The sequence below is a fragment of the Pipra filicauda genome, unplaced genomic scaffold (assembly GCF_003945595.2).
Source record: "Pipra filicauda isolate LSUMZ 115617 unplaced genomic scaffold, ASM394559v2 scaffold382_size682953_pilon, whole genome shotgun sequence".
NCBI lineage: Eukaryota > Metazoa > Chordata > Aves > Passeriformes > Pipridae > Pipra > Pipra filicauda.
Genome location: NW_024104512.1, coordinates 608,806 through 626,179, shown reverse-complemented (window position 1 = coordinate 626,179; position 17,374 = coordinate 608,806).

Sequence of the window (17,374 nt, the reverse complement as noted above, 5' to 3'; positions counted from 1 at the left end):
GCTCACTTAAATCCTTGTTGGTTCTCGTCTGCAGTGTTTGTGTGGGTGGTGAACCTCAGCCCCCAGGGACTCCTTACCCTGAGTTTTCTTGGGGCTTGAGTGGGTTGGTGATCAGCCTCTGCACTTTTTCACTTCCACTTTCTTTGTAGAATTAGTTGAGTGGGGTTTGTTGACTCTCTCTCCACCTCTCTACTGGATAAAGTCTCTGTCCCAGGAAGAATCTCCTGCAGCTCCTATTTCTGCTCTTACTCCACCACGTGCTTGCAGTTGTGCACAACGCCTGGACCCCCTTCCTCCTCCCTCCCCCCCTTTTTTTTTGAATTACTAGCTGGTGACAAATAGCTCCTGCTTTCCACTCCATTTCGCCAGGCACAGCTTCTTTCCCGTCCTCATGAGGTTTCTGACCTTTCAGTCGATGCCTTTTGCAGCCCCCCGGGGGCCTCGGGGGAGCTGTAATGGACTCCCGTTAATTGCCTGTTGAAGGACAGAAGCAGTTCCTGGCGGGGTGATTGGTGGTCCCCCTGTGAGTACAGCTGTCCTGGGCAGTGAAAAGATTGATCTGACACACACAAACATTTCCCTGTGTCTCCCAGAGCACACACATAATCACTGCTCGGGCTGGGGGGGTTCCCAGCTGCCCACACCATGCTGGGGGGTTGTTTGCTGGGGCTGTGACTATCCATTCTAATCCCCCTGGGGTTACGGGAGTTTAGATAGAAGATACCCCACAGACTGCAGGATAATCCAAAGATTTATAAAGTCAGTCTTATGGCTTGGTATTCTTTCTTTTTTATTGCTCTCAGTGGAAGCAAACCTTCCATTCTGGCTTAAACCTGTTTTAATGTGGTTTAAAGTGCTAGTGATGCACTTTTAGAAGTGTACATGCATGCATTCAGAAAAAAAAAAATCTCCCGTGTGTGCTGAAGTCCAAACACATCTTTAAAAATTAAGAAAGCAGGGCCATTCCTCTTAGGCTCCTTGCCTGTGTTTTGTGCAGCTGGGTAAACCATTATGTTCTCATTAGAGCTGAGTATGGGTCAGTTTGCAGAGCTCTGTGCAAATATTATTTTTTTCCACTTTTGCTTTTTATACATTCAACCTGTGTTGGGCTTCAAGCTCCAAATGTGAAAGAGAAACTCAGCCAAAGTCAGCAAATGTGCTTTGATAGCTGAGGTCAAAACTTTGCACTGTTGTCAGTGTATTCTATCTGAAAATATTCATCAGGTCAGATCTACATGTTCCTTGGCACATGTTGAAAAGAAGATGCTTTCAACCTATCCCATGTTTCATCACTTGTAACAAAGGTTTTGCACAGATCTGGTCACCACAGAAATAAGCTTCTCCTGAAGTAAATCCTCAGTAAAGTTTAAAAGGATTGACTTAACCGCTGCCTAAAAAGATTCTATTCTTAGTGGCTTCATCCTCTCAGTTCCATGTTTCACATTAACCTGAAATGAGATGGTCCTGAACTAAATCCCTTCATCCAACCACCTGTGAACTTGAGGAGTACAAAATCAGGTGCAGGATCTCAGTTTTTCAGACAGCACTTGTCTTCATTAAGGCTTGGACAGAAACCTCCTGTTTTGTGTCCCTGGAAGGCAGGGTGCCCAAATACCAGGGGCTTACCAGGTGCTGTCTGCGTGGTGTAATAGGTGTTAAAAATCTAACACAGAAGTAAACTGTTTCTCACAATCAGGCTAAAATTCATTTGTAACAAAACCTAGCAACTGTTTGCCTCTTGTGTTTTAATAACTGTTCTGCTTCCCTGGAGTGTGTCCTGGGGCTTGAAGTTCAAAAGCAGCAGTGAGAGGAGAATTCAAGAGATGATGAAACATGGTGAGGATGAGGCAGGTTGCCAGACTTTGGGGTTCTGGAGACATCCATGCACAGACCAGAGAAATATCATTACTTTAAGAAGTGGCTGTATTGCAGGTGTCAGTCAAAACTGTGTATTTCTGTTCAGAACATTCTGCTCCAGGAATACATTATTTACAAGTGGAGGAAGCTTAGAGAACACCCACCCCTGGCAATTGCTGGGTACTCTGAGTGTACTAAAGATAAGCTTTGTTGAGAGTGTCCTGGCCTTGGCACTGCAGCCATCCTTTTTAGCTGATATTTTAGTCCTGCACTTCATATTTAATAGGGGTTTGCATGTGATCTCAGGTGAGGTTCAGGGCTTAATAGATGGAAATATTAGGCCTTATTAAGCTAGCCTACAAGCCAATTAAATATTTTTAGGCTGAAAAAGAATTTATCTTTTTTCTAATTCAGCCCCAAACCCTTCCCAGCAAGAATAAGTAAGATGGGTGCTTGAAACAGCATAGGAAATAAGATGGGAAGCAGTATCTCTGTTTGCAAGCTGTGGAGCAGTGGCCAGTAAGAAAAGACAGAGTGGCTGGAAAGCAGCCAGGAATCCAAACAAAAGCATCTTAAGAAGTCCAGAATAGCTCCAGTGCCATTGGATTTTAGACAGATCCCAGTATAGGAATAAAGCCTCCTGTTCTCCCATATTTGTCATTGTGGATGGTTTTTTAAAAAATATATTAAACCAAAATTTAAACCCCGTTGCCACTTTCACTGGAGTGTTGTCAGTGAGCTGAGGAAGCTGATACAGTCCATGGCTGATACATGACCATGGCATCAGAGAAGTCTTAAGTGTAGAAAACTCACAGACATCCAGCATTTCAGGCAGCTCTTTGAACCACACAATATTATACAGCAGAGATGGAAAGTATTGTGACACCTTAAAAATTCAGAAAACACGTGGGACAAGGTGTGTAGGAGCTGTAAAATGAAATCTAGATTTGATGATAAGAATAAAAGCTGAAAACCAGGCAGGAATGTGTTCAGCCTTTGGACAATAGTCTTTGGCTGGACCGTTTAGGGAAACAGGGGGAGAATTAAAAGCTGCTTGTTTGAGGATAACATCCTGGTGCCACTGCCCTGCACAGACCTTTCCTTGCTGGCAGCAGTGCCAAGGTCTTGCTTGGGGAAAAGGTATTTCCCAAAAAAGTGTTTTGTTGGTGGAAAAGTCCCTCTGGTTACCCAGGGCAGTCAGAAAAACTCCATTCCCTTTGAGGTCCAGCTGTGTGACCTGACTTCTCACTTCAGCCTCTACTTTTGCTGCAACCCCTTTCTTTCCCTCTTTCCCTCTTTTCCTGCCTATACTAGTTTTTATTCCAGAAGCTTCTCTCCCTTGAGCATGTTGGTCCAATAACTAACCAGCAATGTAAAATTCATTAACAAAATTTTGAACAACTACAAAGGCTTGTAGACCTTGATTATTTGGCTTTTAAAAATATTTTACATGTCTACATTCAGCAGATTTCCAATACTGTAAAATCCCACAGTCTGTTTTCTTTCAGGGGAATTCTTTCTTCCTGGGATAGATCTTATCAGTGCATTTGGTTTTGTCAGTAACTATATGCCTGAGGTATAAATATAGAAGAAGACATGGCAGGTATCATAACATTTAGGGGTTCATTTTTAGCTTGGTGTGGGAGAATTAATTTGGCTTCAAGCCCCATGGTTCTCAGTTTAATGGGAATTGCAAAAGTGATCCTTTGCTGAAAATGGACACCCTTAATAAACAAGTGATTGTGTGTTAATAGTAAATGAGTCTGGGAGTATAGGAAGCATGTGAGGGATCTGTACCAAACTGAGACCCCTCACAAGCGAAACGTTACCTGGCAGCTGTGATAAAGCAAAGATTCATTTCATTGGATTAGGAATTGAATTCGCAGGGACTTGATCCAGGGTTTGTTCAGCTCTCTGGAAAGGCTCACAAAGGCTGGAGCGGGCCCTGGGTCAGATTCCAGAGTCTGGGATTACAGGGTGACCTCAGAGAGCAGTAACAATTAGGACAGTGGTTCCTCAGCCCTGGCTGGCTGCTGGTGGCTGGTTGTGGTTGCACTACTGGTGTGGGAGCTCAGTGGTGCAATTGTGGTGTTTGCAATGAGTTTGAACTGGGTCTGCCCAGCCCTGTCTTGTTTGGTGACTGGCAGGATGACATATTCCTCTGCCTGTTCCAGTTCCTAGGATCAGGGTTTGGCCCAATGGGTTTGGAAATCGGTGTTATTAATATTGCCAGGGAATTTGGGGGAGTGCCCATGGGATTGCTGTGGGAAGCAAGGATCACTTTCATCAGTCAGGGATTCTCTACTTAGCTGCTTTGAATTACACCAAGTATTTCTGCTGAAATTCCTGCCCTGAAAGTCTAATTCTGCAGCTGGTGCAGCAGCAGAGGGAATCCCAGTAACCTTGGAGAGAGGAGTGTGGTGCATGGATGTTTTTCACTGGAAAGCAAACATGTTTAATTTTGTATCTCAGATATTACTTACATTAAGAAGAAATGACAGAAAATCTGCTTTTATGACTGTAAAAAATGGAGTCTTATTTTGCTTGTTTAGTGGAAAAAGCCCAAAAGTCCTGACCAAGCCATTCTCTGGAGGTTGGCTGCAGATGAGTATCAAAATTTAGCAGCTTGCATGCCTTTCCAGTTCTTTTTTTAACACATGAATGTGATTTTGCTCCTCAGCCAGCTGCAGCTCCAAGCACTGAAATGAAACTTAACATGTTTTACAAAATGAATGGAAGGCCAGACAAGAGCATCTTGTTTCCAAGGATCACATAACCCCTTCTCGGGATTACAGAAACTCTCGTTCTATTAGAATTTGGCAACAAAGCTTGAACTGCACAAACATGATGTCTGATTTGTTTGCCAACTGGAGGAAGACATTCAGGGCTGGCTTCTCCACTTACAGCCAGCTCTGGAACTGGTGGAGTCCCCTCCAGACTGGCACTGACTCCTCCAAGCGAGGCCATGCCCTGTGTCACATCCCGGGTTGTGCCACCCCACGGGTGCTGTAGGATCAGCCTCTTCCCAGAATGAATCCCACCAGGTTTTGTCAAGAGAGGATGGGAATTAAAGCTGGTTGAGTCCAAGCTGGACCACATTTCTCTTGTCTGGTAGCAAACTCTTAGCTGGAAATAACACTGCTGCCCATATATCCTGCCAGCTCTATGCAGATGACATGCTAATGAACACCTCAGCTTATTACTTTGTCATTCTCAGTTATTCTGGGAAGGGCTTAGGAACACATATTTCAACCTTTGTGTTGTTCAGGAAGTGTTCAGGGTATGCCTTGTTCTGAATATTTCTTATTCATGACCTGTCACGTAATATCCTTTCCAGTATCCAAGTGGATGAATCCTGGATATACTTGCAGATGTTGACCACTATCTTGAAAGATATTGCTGACTATATATAAAAATACACTTTTCTACAGGCACATTGGGAGCTTCTTTCTGGGAATATTGCTGTGAAACACTTGTATGGGGGTTTCAGGAATATCATTGATGCACATGTATTTTCAAATCGTAAATGGGTTCATTTGCAGCGTTTGGCTGGAGCAGAGAGTCAGATGTCTCATTTTTTTCCCAGTAATAATGTTTGGATGATGTGTTGACTTGGTAATATTTTGTCCAGAAATGCAGGATGACTTGCACCTTGTGCCAGAAGTGTGTTCTCTGCAGTCCTGCTGGAAGAACAAGGGTGCAATACTTGTAAATGCTTTCCAAGTACTTGTTAATTTTCAAATTAAACTTGCCCAATGGCTGGTGAGCAAGGCTTTTAAAATAGCAAGTTCAAAGGCTGGTAACAAATAGTTGGATGAAAAATCTCTCACTTTCTGTTAGAGAGTGACTGTTACTCACTTGTTATTGAATCTACTTACTGTGTGCACTGTGTATTGAGCCTACTTACACTGTGTGCAAGAGGCTGTATAAACTGTTGGAAACATGAGAAGGTCTGCCCGTTTTTCACTGCTTGGTTTAACAGATTCATGAAAAAGTCAGTGTGTATATATAGTTTCTCAGCATCAGTCTGGAATTACAGAGTTTTTCATCTATCTTGAACAAGGAAACTGCCAAGGATTCACCAGTGCTGTCTGTCCCTATTTCAGACCATAAATGCCACGTTTATATGCTAAAGACTTGAGATATTTTCCTAACGGGTGTCTCCAGACTCCATGAATACCTCTAACCTTTAATACTGTAGAAAGAATTGGACAACAATAGGCATAGTTACTGTGTGGCTGCTTTTGGTAAAATATTGCATTGAAACCTGATTGAAAGGTTGATTACTGTGGGTTACTTAGAGCTATTTTGTAGAAGTATATTCAGTTAGATATTGATGCCTCAGCTGTAGTGACATCTTCCTCTCCTTTCTGATCTGCTGCTTGTCCTTCTGTGCTTCCCTAAAAATATTAGTCTTTTACTTCTGAGTCCTTTCTCAAACTGTCAGGCTGAAGGACATGTTCTCAATCCCATCAGTCATTTCTGGTGTCTTACACTGTCCACTAAGAGCTGTAACAGTGGAGGTGCAGCTGGTTTAGCCCACACCCCACCTCAGCAGCAGAGAACCCAAATGATGAGCTGAAGGAAGATAATTTCCCTCCTTTTGCAAAGCACCCAGGGCAGCTACTGACTCCTCCCAGCAAATCCCAGCCCTCATCCTCTCTACCAGTGGTCAGGGCTCGCTGGAAAGCTCCATCCTGAATTGCATTTTAATAGCAGATGGTTTCCCAATTACCATTCTGTTTGCATCCCTGCCTGCTCTGCTCTGCTGGGTGACGTTGCCCTTTTGTGGACAGTGGGGTCACGGCTTGTCAGTGCTCTGGGGCTTCAGGATTGCTGTTGGGCTGAGGGGGTTTTGTGTTGTTTTGTTTTCCTTGTCATGCAGGAAGGCCGTGATATTTCTGTATCTGGCAGCGTGTCTGCGTGAGACGAGACGAGGCAGAGTGAGGGAGGCTTGATGTGTGAGTGACAGATCCCTGGGTGACGCCGCTGGGAAGCTCTTGATCTGACTGGTTTGAAGTTGAAAGCTCACTAGGTCACACTGGAAATGGTTGCCACTGGGCATTTCTTTCATCCTTGTTTATTTATTTTTTCCTTCCCTTTCCCGGAGTTTTTACACTCAGAACAGGGTTTTTGCTGCTGTTCCTCGCGTTCCCTGTGACTGGAAGGCTGCATTCTAACCTTTCACTGCACCTAATTGCTGCTGTGTCTTCTACTTTTTATTGTTCTACTTTGGTGGGCAGAGGAAGGAAAGGGGAAGACTCGCGTCTTAGAGCTTGGCACCTGTGCCAGGGACTAACCAGATACAAAATGACCATTTTAAGCAAGCACCAGGTGTTTTTAAAGACATGGTCTGTTTATTATCTAGGAACCTGCTGTTCACAGGTTCTGGCATTTGCCAGCCAGATCAAAACAGAGGAGCCAGGTGGTAATTGTGCAACATTTTTCTCTCCATACCTGCAGCATGTCCTTAACTAAGCAGGCATAAAGAACAAGGCATAAATTAACCCGAAAAGACGAGGTGGCATTAGAAGAACCTCTGATCCTCTTGTCATCGCACAGTTGGCAGAGCTAAAATAGCCACTCTGACAGGAGCCAGGAGAGGATTTCCTCCCCTGTGAACGTTGCCAACAATTTGTCACCGAGCATGGAGGTTGTGGTAGTACACAGAGTCAAATGCTGAAGCCCCATGTTGTGCATCATGCAAAAGGGTCAGAAAATCAGCTGGCACAGAGGGGCACCAGGGAGCTGAAACTCATGCAGGGGTCTCTCAGATGGGAGGATGAAAATTCAGGCATAGGCAGTGTATTCAGGGGCTCACAGCAATTTAGGAAGGTTATTAATGAGGTATTGCAGGTAGATGTATTGCATGGTCCATCTGCCTCCATATGGCCCTGGGTGCCCGTGGCACTTGTGGCTGCCCATTAATTAGGACTGCCATAATACCTCTGCAGTTTTGCTGAAGTTCTGAGCTCTATCTGACAGCTTCTCTCCAGGGATTAAAAGGGCCCAAATTCAACTTTAGGTCACCTGGCCTAATGAGTCACCAATTATTGCAAATTACTCATTTTTACATTGCAATACTTGAGAGCTGAGTATGAACAAATAACCTCAGACTGGGACGAGCAGGCCTCTGGCATTTAGAAGGGAAAGCTGTAGCGTGGGCTTGGTTAAAACACTGATCTGTTGGGTTACTCAAGGCAGAGAAAGTAGGTCTCAATTTAAACCCATAGATGGTACCTTGCAATAATTGCTAGTGCACATGACTGCAGTGATGTAATGTGCTCACTCCAGAAGGAAATGCTGACCTTTGCAGGTTTGTGCTCTCATGTACTACGTGGAAAACTGTGACATCTGATGGAATTCCTGCACACTCCGTATCCTCACTGTCCAGGCAAGGACTGTAACAGTGCTATTCTGCTGTGTTTGTACTTCTCAAAATAACCTTGAATACGTTATTTTGGAAACAATCTGATAGACCACCTCAGCTGGAGGTGGAGCTGAAGCCCCCAGCCAAATATTATGTGGGAAGAGAAGTCAGAGAAAAGATACATGAAGATGCATAAGTGGCAGGTTAAGGGTGCTGTTGCCTTTCTGTGCTGTGAAAACTTTCAAAATGTGGCTCCAGCTGTCCTTGCATGCTCACACACATCAGCAGTGCAGGCTGAACGGGGTGACTGAAAGGAAATCATCACCCCTCAGCCCTTCTCTAACTCATGGTCAGCTCTGAAGCAGAAGTGAGGGTCATTCCAGTATGGTGGGATGCAGTCCCTGCTAATTTAGGGAAGTAATTAAATCTGCCCTTTCAGGTTTTAAATAACTAATTAAGCAGTTACTTAAAATGTCTTTCTGAGAGGAAAGGAATTGGAATGAATTGTCAAAGCAGAAAAATCTGTGATATAATTCAGAGTAATTTTTTGGAAGTGAAGATTTGGCCCACTGCTCTTGGGCATGGGTGGCTAATTTAACCCCAGGGCACTTTCAATGTTTCTGGAGTAAATACCTCCCTAAACAGGCCATAACACACTGATGAGAGAGGAGGGCAGCAACAAGAAACAGTTGTCAGGAATATCACAGATTTGTATTTTGTGCAACTAGGCACTGTGATGACTCGCTGCAGTTAATGAAAAGCATTTCTGCTCAGTATATCCACCTGTCCCCCTTTGTTAAAAAAATAAAGAGTCAATCCAAAACAGGATCATTATCTTTAGTGGATGCACTTCACATCACTGAAAACAATTTCAGCTTAGTTAAATAACATGCAGCCTGGAGATTAAAGCTGTCTCCTGTTCAGCTGCAGAGAAAATCAGAGCTGTTGGTACAGAGATCACTTAGAGCTTGATATTCCTTTCAGTAGTAACTTGATGTATCATATTTTTTTTCCTTGGCTGTTATTACATTCTGCTAGGTTTTATTTATTTAAATCTGAGCTTCCTTTTGCTGACATAGCAAGGCATAACCAGAGATGTTTAGTAAAACTTAGATGAGCCCCTAAGTGGGCCACTTGTTCTATAAATCTTTAAATATTTCATGTTACTCCTTTAGAAATTGCTGTTGCCAGACTAACTCAATCTGCTTTGAAATGACTAGGGCATAAAATAACAGCTCTTCTAAAATTCTCCAGTGATACAGTTATTTGGCATATTTTTAGGGAACACCAGACCTTGTGGCCTCCAATGAAAGATCAGCTTTAAACTTGGAGAAGTTTTACTCCAGAAGGAGCCATTCTTTTCAGCCCCTGGACACACCAAGGATCATGTTGCTCTCCCAGGACATGGTCAGGGGGAGCCTTCTGGCCCTTTGAAGTCAATGGCAAAACTCCCATTGAATTATGATGGAATTGGGATTTCACCCGAAGAAACAGAGTCTTTGTTGTCTTTTATCACCAAATACAGATATTCTGCCTGAATTAGCCTGGATTGGCCAGTGGTGGAAGAGATTGGTGGCTGTGCCAAGAGCAGATCCCTACAAGTAGGAAAAGAGGGTTATTTCTTACAAGAGACCAGGACTTCAGGAAGACAAATTGGATTAGACTATCACCACAGAAACTCCAGAGAGCATCATGTGTGACCTGTTCATGGAAACACATCTCCCCCTCATGATAAATGTGACACAGCCCCTGTGCAAATGCAAGTGTTATTCCATTAATGGGAACTGTTCTGGCACAGTTAAAACCATGTTCATTAAGGAGCCCAAGCAAGAATGGTGCTGACCACGCACAGAATTCCTGGGAAGATGAAGGATGCATAGCCCCTCTTCCCTTGACTGCTGTTGGGCATCCAGCATAGAATAGGGTTGTGCCTGTGTGGCACCTCTTTTAAAGATGCAAACACCAGTGACATGAGACTGGATCTGCAGGATGAAGGACAGGAAATGATATTTGGTAATCCTGTGGAAGCAAAGCCAAAGTGATCATGCTCTCTGGTTGGATTCTGGTTTCCTCAGTAGCTTTGAAGTATATTGACATATTTCAGCCAAATTTCATAGAAAATAAGGTCTCATTGAGTATTGAAATTATCATGACAATGAACCTCTATGTAAAGGATCTTACTGGTGCCAGTAAGGGGAAAGCTGAACATACACTGGCATCTTTTTAGACACAACAGATTTTCAGGAGCTGTAGCAGGAGAGAGGGACTGCACCCTGGTGACTTCTTAGAGTTTCACCTGGACCTCACAACTCCATCAGCTTCTCCACACAAATGCATAACACCAAGTTTTCATTAATTCTTTTCCTCAGAAATGACTTTTGGAAAATGTCTTTGAATCACAGACTGAACAGAAGCACAGCCAGCCATGCCATTTCCACCAGGAGAATGAGCAGAGAGTAGAGCTGAATGAGTCCTTGGATTAAGTTGTCTCTGGACATCACAAGGTGTATTCCTGTTCCTGCCCTTCCCAACCCATTCATACCTTTTGTATTGATCACAGTATACAAACATGTTTATGGGGCTGCAATGGAAGCCAGTTCATAGTATTTTTGTTTATCAAAAACTGCAGGTTTATCAGTTTATTCTTGTGGTTTGGTATTTTTTTTGTAAGCTGGTTCACTGTGCCAGAAGTTTTGGCGCTGCCATGGACCAAGTTGCACACTTGTTCCATGGAGATGGGCCCTGGAGATTAAATCACCATGACTCAGGAAGGCAGTGATTTAATGAACCAAAACCACCGAGCTACAGCCCTAAGGAGGTTGGAAGCACCAGGAAAACAAAGGAACAGCACTAAACCAGTTTTCATCAATTTACTGCAAATTAATGAATGTTGATTTTTGCAAGTAAGTGTAAAAACAAAGATCTCAAATAGGGGATCTTTGTATTCCACCCAGTAATAGGTGGAATCAGCAGCAATGTGCTCATCAGCACTGTATGACCACACGTTGTGTCCTCTCACAGAAAAGCTGTGTAATCTTCTCATCTTTTTTCCCCTACTCTGAAAGGCAAAACTACTCCTATTCATCTGTTGCTCTCTGTTTCTCCAAAAAAAGCACTTAAAAATGCTTGTAGCACACGTAATTCCAGTGGCTGTTACATCGGGAAGCTGGGGTTGCTGCTTGGGCCTTCTGAAGAAAAATAACTGCTTCAAGTGATTGAACCTGGCCTGTTTACGGAGGTGGCAGCAGAACATTCCTGTTATCAAACCTTGGTGATTTGATAAATTACATCATGTTATGCAGGGACCGATGACAAGCTTAAAAGAGGATGTTGATGACTGGTTTTAAATTAGAGAAATGGTTTTGCTCCTCTGTGGAGGCAGAGGTCAGTCAGCTTGGGCACTGTAGCTGGTTCTCTGGATTCGTTCACCTGCTTCCCTGGTCTGCAATTTGGGCAGCAGGAGGTTTCTGTGGGGATCTAACCATGGAGTGTAGTGACAGCACAGAAGGGCAAGGATAGAATGAGAAACCTATTTTCAACCTTCAGAAATAGGACTTTGACAGACAATTATATGGGCTCCTTGAGGATGTCCTGGGCCTTTACCTCTGTAACTGCCTTGAGAACAGGAAGAAATGTGCTGTGGGGTCTCAGTAGAGATATGTAAGTGTGAAACTGGAGAGCAGTTTGGCGGGGTAGACACTGACAGCTACATCTGAGTACTTCACTGAGCATATGCAATAAACAGGAGGGGAAAACTCTGGGAGAACTTACGTGCTGCTGCTCAGTTACTTCTGCTGTATGTGCCCCTATCTGCTGCTTTGAACTGCCAGACTAAGATCAACCCACCCTCTCTGCAGAAAGCAAAAACATCCCCATGCATCTCCTGCCCTGCTCATCACCGCTGGAGCCCCCGTTCTCTCACATGCACTCACGTTACTGCTCCCTTGGTGTCTGTTTATTTTGCACTGAGTGGTACAATATGATCCATTCTGGAAGCACTTATTGCAAACAGTAAAATACATTTTCCCTGAAGCCAACATGTTGCTTCACATTTGCACCATAAAACACCAAGCAGAGCAGAGCAAAGTTCCGGGCGAACCAATTGGCCTGAGCTGCTCTTTGCTTCTTCCTTTGTTTTTCTTTGGGTGATTCTGTTAAAATTTAAAGTGCTACACAAGAGTCCAGAGCTCAAATGACTGTTAGCTTTGTTTCATCACATATCTAATTTACTTTAACATGGGATCCCGGCATGCGTTTCTTTAAGAGACTGAGTCAATTTTATGCTAAGTGATTTCTCCAAGTAGATTTTTTTTTTATTGTCCCCTTTGCCTAAAGTAAATTAGAGTGATAGCTGGAGCAACCAAGGAATGAAAAGGAGTCAAGTCCTCAAGTCACATTAGCAGGCTTGTTGAGGCCTTTAAACAATCATCACCATCAAAGTACTCCATAATAACTGTAAAAAAGCTAATCACAGGTGGCAGTGGGCGTGAAATGTGTGGCTCTGTGCTCAATCCTTGGGATAATGGGGGTATTCATGGGATTTCTAGAAGGACTCCTTTGTGCAGCGAGTCATGTGCCTGCTGAGCTGAAAGGACTATTTTGCTCAATTTGTCTAAAAGCGCTGGCTTATGAGATAGCTGCAGGGGTTTCACTGCTCAGGTTGTTTTAACCCTTCCCATGCAGACAGGTTTTGGGATAATTCCAGGGCCTTGCCTATACTGGGAAATGTCTCCAATTCCAGGGAGCGTGCTCCTAGTCAAGAACCAAGACCACCAGCCTTGCTGGAGAGGATCCATGGCTCCAGCTCTGCCTCTTTGTGCGTGCTCAGCTTTAGGTACTTGGTTTTCCCTCCTTGGCAGTACTGGGAACTCAGAACCCTGTGAAGCACCTCGGGCTCTGAAGTTGAGGCTCTCAGCCACTGCTGAGATATGATTCTCAAAGCCAGGAGTAAAGCCTATTTAAGGCTTTCAGTTTGGGGGCAGAGTCCCAAGGTACACCAAGTTTTTCTTACGGTCTCTTTTATTGCAACAAAAACCCCACTGAAAGCGACCTCGTGGTGATTTCTCAAACCATGGAGGTGTTTTTTGTTATGTGAAACCTGCACAATCTAGAAATATTTTCCTTTCTCCCTAGAAATAGTTAAAAGAATGCCTAAAAAAAAGAAATCTGTTAACTGAGAGACTCTCAAAAGAGGAAAATGTATTTTAACAGTAGAAATCCTTTACTTTGAAATGGAAATAAATATTAATTATCTAAATGCACCAAATAGTTAATGACCATAATACATTTATTTAAATTTCAGTCAGTATCTGGAGGCAAAGCTGAGAGCAATGCTGTTTTCTACCAACAAGCATAATGCTAATGGCTGGGTGTTAATTAATATTTCTATTAAGATACAGTGTAAAGATTTTAAGTGGTGGTTCATGTCCCTGTTTGTAGGCTCAGAACTCAGGAGACCAAGAGAAACTGGAAGTTTACTCCTGAACGTGTGGCACCTTTTAACAGTTACAGTCTTCATGATGTTAAGTGGGCTCTAGTCAAGAGCTTTCCAGTTTCAAGTATGGCTAAACCAAGTTCAAAATCTACAAAGAAACCATACCCAGGTTGTTTTTCAGGTTGGATCACCACCATAGTGGTCCAGGTGACTAAATCTTGTGATCTTGTTGTGTCATGTTTGAATGTTGGGGTATTGCATTGGAAGGGGAAGAAGCTTCTCTTTCTAGTGGGAAGGACAATATTGGCTTAGCCAGTGCAAGAGTCACAGGGGTCGTGTTCTCATCTGATACAAGAAATACTTCTTGAGATTTTTTATCAGGACTTACACACAGGAGCTCCTTTCCTCTCCTTACTTGGCCGTTGCTTTGTTATTGACAGTCTTCTCACAGAAAGACTTTCCCTTCCTTTTCCCCTTTCCCATTTCGCCTCTCCCCACTCCCTTTCTCCTTTTCCCTTTCTCTTTTTTTCCTTTCCCCTTTCCCTTTTCCCTTTTCCCTTTCCTCTCATCCTGTGTGTGCCCTGTGCCAACAGCAGGGCACAGCCCTCGCTCTGTGTTTGCAGGGAACGCAACACAAAAAGGTCACAATCACAGTCTGCAAAGACGTGTTAAACCCAGGCTATGCTAATAAATGACATACTTCATGTCACAGCGGTGTAACCCACAGGAAAGAGAATATAAATATCACCACTTCCTTGATTCCAATTGCCTTTTAATTGTTAAGGTGGGGGACCAGGGTCCACTTCGCACAGAAGTTCATGGTGTTGATACCAAGTTGTGCTGAAACTAGTTGTGGTTGGGAGGGTGTGAAAACCAGGTAAAGAACTGGAATGAGTTATTTCTGTCTGTCCCTCTCTCTCTCATAAGCACACAAATCATTTAAGTGTGCTTGCTGACCCCCCGGGTCAGCCACAGCTCTTGGAGGTTCTTTTGCTCTCCTTATTTTTTTCTGTCTCCTACCATTAACGTAGCCATCATTGAAACGGAGGTGCAAATCCTTAATTTCTGGTTTAGATAACAGGAGAATTTTCTGTCCACCCCACATCACCCCAGCCCAAATAATTGCAGTGTCTGGAATGGAAAAATCCCAGCTGTGATCCTCCACCCGTGGCACCTGCAGAGCCGCACAGTCCTTGTGCTGTATTGCTTTGTAAGTTGTGGAATGTTTCAGTGTGTATCATCTGAGGGTTTTTTTCTGGATTGCCTATGGAACCACCTAGTTCTTGCTAGCATGAAGCTGAGCCATTCTTTGGCAGTGTTGCACAGATCAGTTTTAGGATTTGACTCCTCCCTGCGCTGATTTGGAGCTGGAACACTGGTTCAAAACACTTGGCATCGCTGCGTGCTGCTTGCCTGGTGTTGGAGGCAAAGAGCACAGGTGAAATCCTCCTTTGCTGATAACATGGCAAAGCTTTCATGGGTTTCTGCAAAGCCCAGAGTTCCCCACCAGTGAACTCGTTGCTGGAAAGTTATCTCAAAGTCAGGAACATTTCAAAACAAATTCTCGCCACACTGGCTGCCCTGGAGGATGGTATCAGTGTCCGTCTATTTTGGACACCCATAAAGCAACTTTGTAGGTAAAATCCTTTTCCTTTCTTCTGTTGCTTGTGCAGTTTGATCCTGCCCCTTACAGCCAGTACCTATTGAAGGTACACATGCTGCTCCATTCACCGCTGCAGCCTTTGAAGAGTTAAGCTCTGCAGTCACTCAGAAGGTGGACTTCTGCTTTTCCTCAAGTCTCTATTCATCTCCAGGAACTGAATTTTTCATGCAGTAATTAAAATTTGTAGGTCAAACCTCCCATGGCACCGTTTTCTGCTAATATGGGAGAGCAACGGTCGGATTCGCTTACGCTGCTCTTCGCCGCACGGAGATTTAAAGGATGAAGGGTGACATTTTCCCCCATTTTGTAAATTAATGCCATTGATCTGCCTAACAAGAACAAAGTTAGGCTTCAAAATACCAAATGATAAAGAGATTAAGACTTTAAATGGCTTTCCAAAGGCAACCTCTATTGTAAGATTCCAAGCAGAGTATTGAACTTTCAATTAGAATTTCTAATGGGCTATTGACTTAAATGGATAAAATGTTGCAAGTGATAGCTTTCAAGATGACAAAAATTGCTTAGTACATTCTGGAATATTACTTTATGAAGCAAATACTGTTCTGGAGGCTGAGTAGTAATAACCCAGGCCCCGGGCAATATTGTTCTGTGTCTCTGTGCGGCAGTTTTTCAAAATTGAACTAATGCATTTTGAAACATTTTCTCTTTTCATGTTTTGTAAATCTTTGGGAGTGTGAGGTACTTTAACTTTCATGAAAGAATCTTAAATCTCTAGTGATGTAGCTATGATTGCACTCTTTATGAAATACAATCCATCTACTCAAACGCTGTGTTTTCACACGTTCTTTCATCTGGGGCACAAACAATGTGCCCGCCTCGTGTGGCTGCTCCAGAATGGGCCTGTTCTGCACTGCCTGTACCACAAATAACAGCTGAAACTCTCCCAAATCATCCTGGCGCTTTGCACTGAATTGCCTTGAAGTCCTATTATGAAACACCAGCTCTAGTACATTTTTCAAAGGATATTTTTTCAGAGACTAGCCAGCCCTTTCCAGGATAAAGGGTTAATATTATGCTTATGTTACAGTGCATTAAAAACTCTAATTAAAACAGCATTACATTCCCATCTGCCAATCTCCAGTAATCTTCTTTAATTGCAGTAATTAAACTATATTTACATGTTCAGAATACTTGTAATTTAGCAAATTGCACTCTCTGCTCTACATTTAATCAAACAACCAGTTCCAGTATATTTAGTGTGGAAAGAAGTAATTTCAATGTTTTGATTACTATAGCAGATTTGACAGAGTAAGTGCCCCTCTAGTAGAGACTTTGAAAGGGAAGGCAAACATGACATATAGTCCTGTTCTGATTGTCATGTGAATGCCTAATTACATGTTAGAGGATTAACTATTAAAGGGTACACACTGTTTCGCTTGATTTTTTAGGCACAGCTGACATAACAGATAATAAAGGTTGCCTGTTTGGGGCTGTTTGGTGGAATATGTAAGCTTTTTATTATTATTATTATTATTATTATTATACCAAGTATTAAATCCTGTGAGCTAGTAAGGTCGTAATGCCCCACATCTTTACTTTAAAGACGTAGGTAAATTAAAGATTAGGTTCACCCTGCACTGTTGGCAGCTGGTTTCCCAGATTCTTCCCTTCCCCTAACCTCCTTCTGGGGGAAGGAGGGTTGTTATTCTCAGAATGGCAGTTCCCAGGTAGCTCTGTCAAATGCTGGTTTAGATTTTGTGTATGAAGGGGCCTCGGGTGGGCAGGTCCCCCATGCAATCTGTGCCCTGGGGATCAGTGGCACTGAGGTGACCTCAGCCTCAGCCAGGGCTGTGCTCAGACACACGTGGTGGGTGCCCTGATCCTGGTGGGTCCCTTCCAGCTCAGCACATTCCGTGAGTCTGTGGCTCTGTGACGTGCGAGCGGGTGGGCAGTGGGTGGGTGAGTTCATAACTTCTGCACAAAGGGAAGCTTCTCTCTTTCTCTACGTCTCTTCCTATGATCTGGGTCTATAGTGAACTTGAAAAGATGATTCCAGTACCAACCGCCTGGTCTTCCCCAGATAAATCTT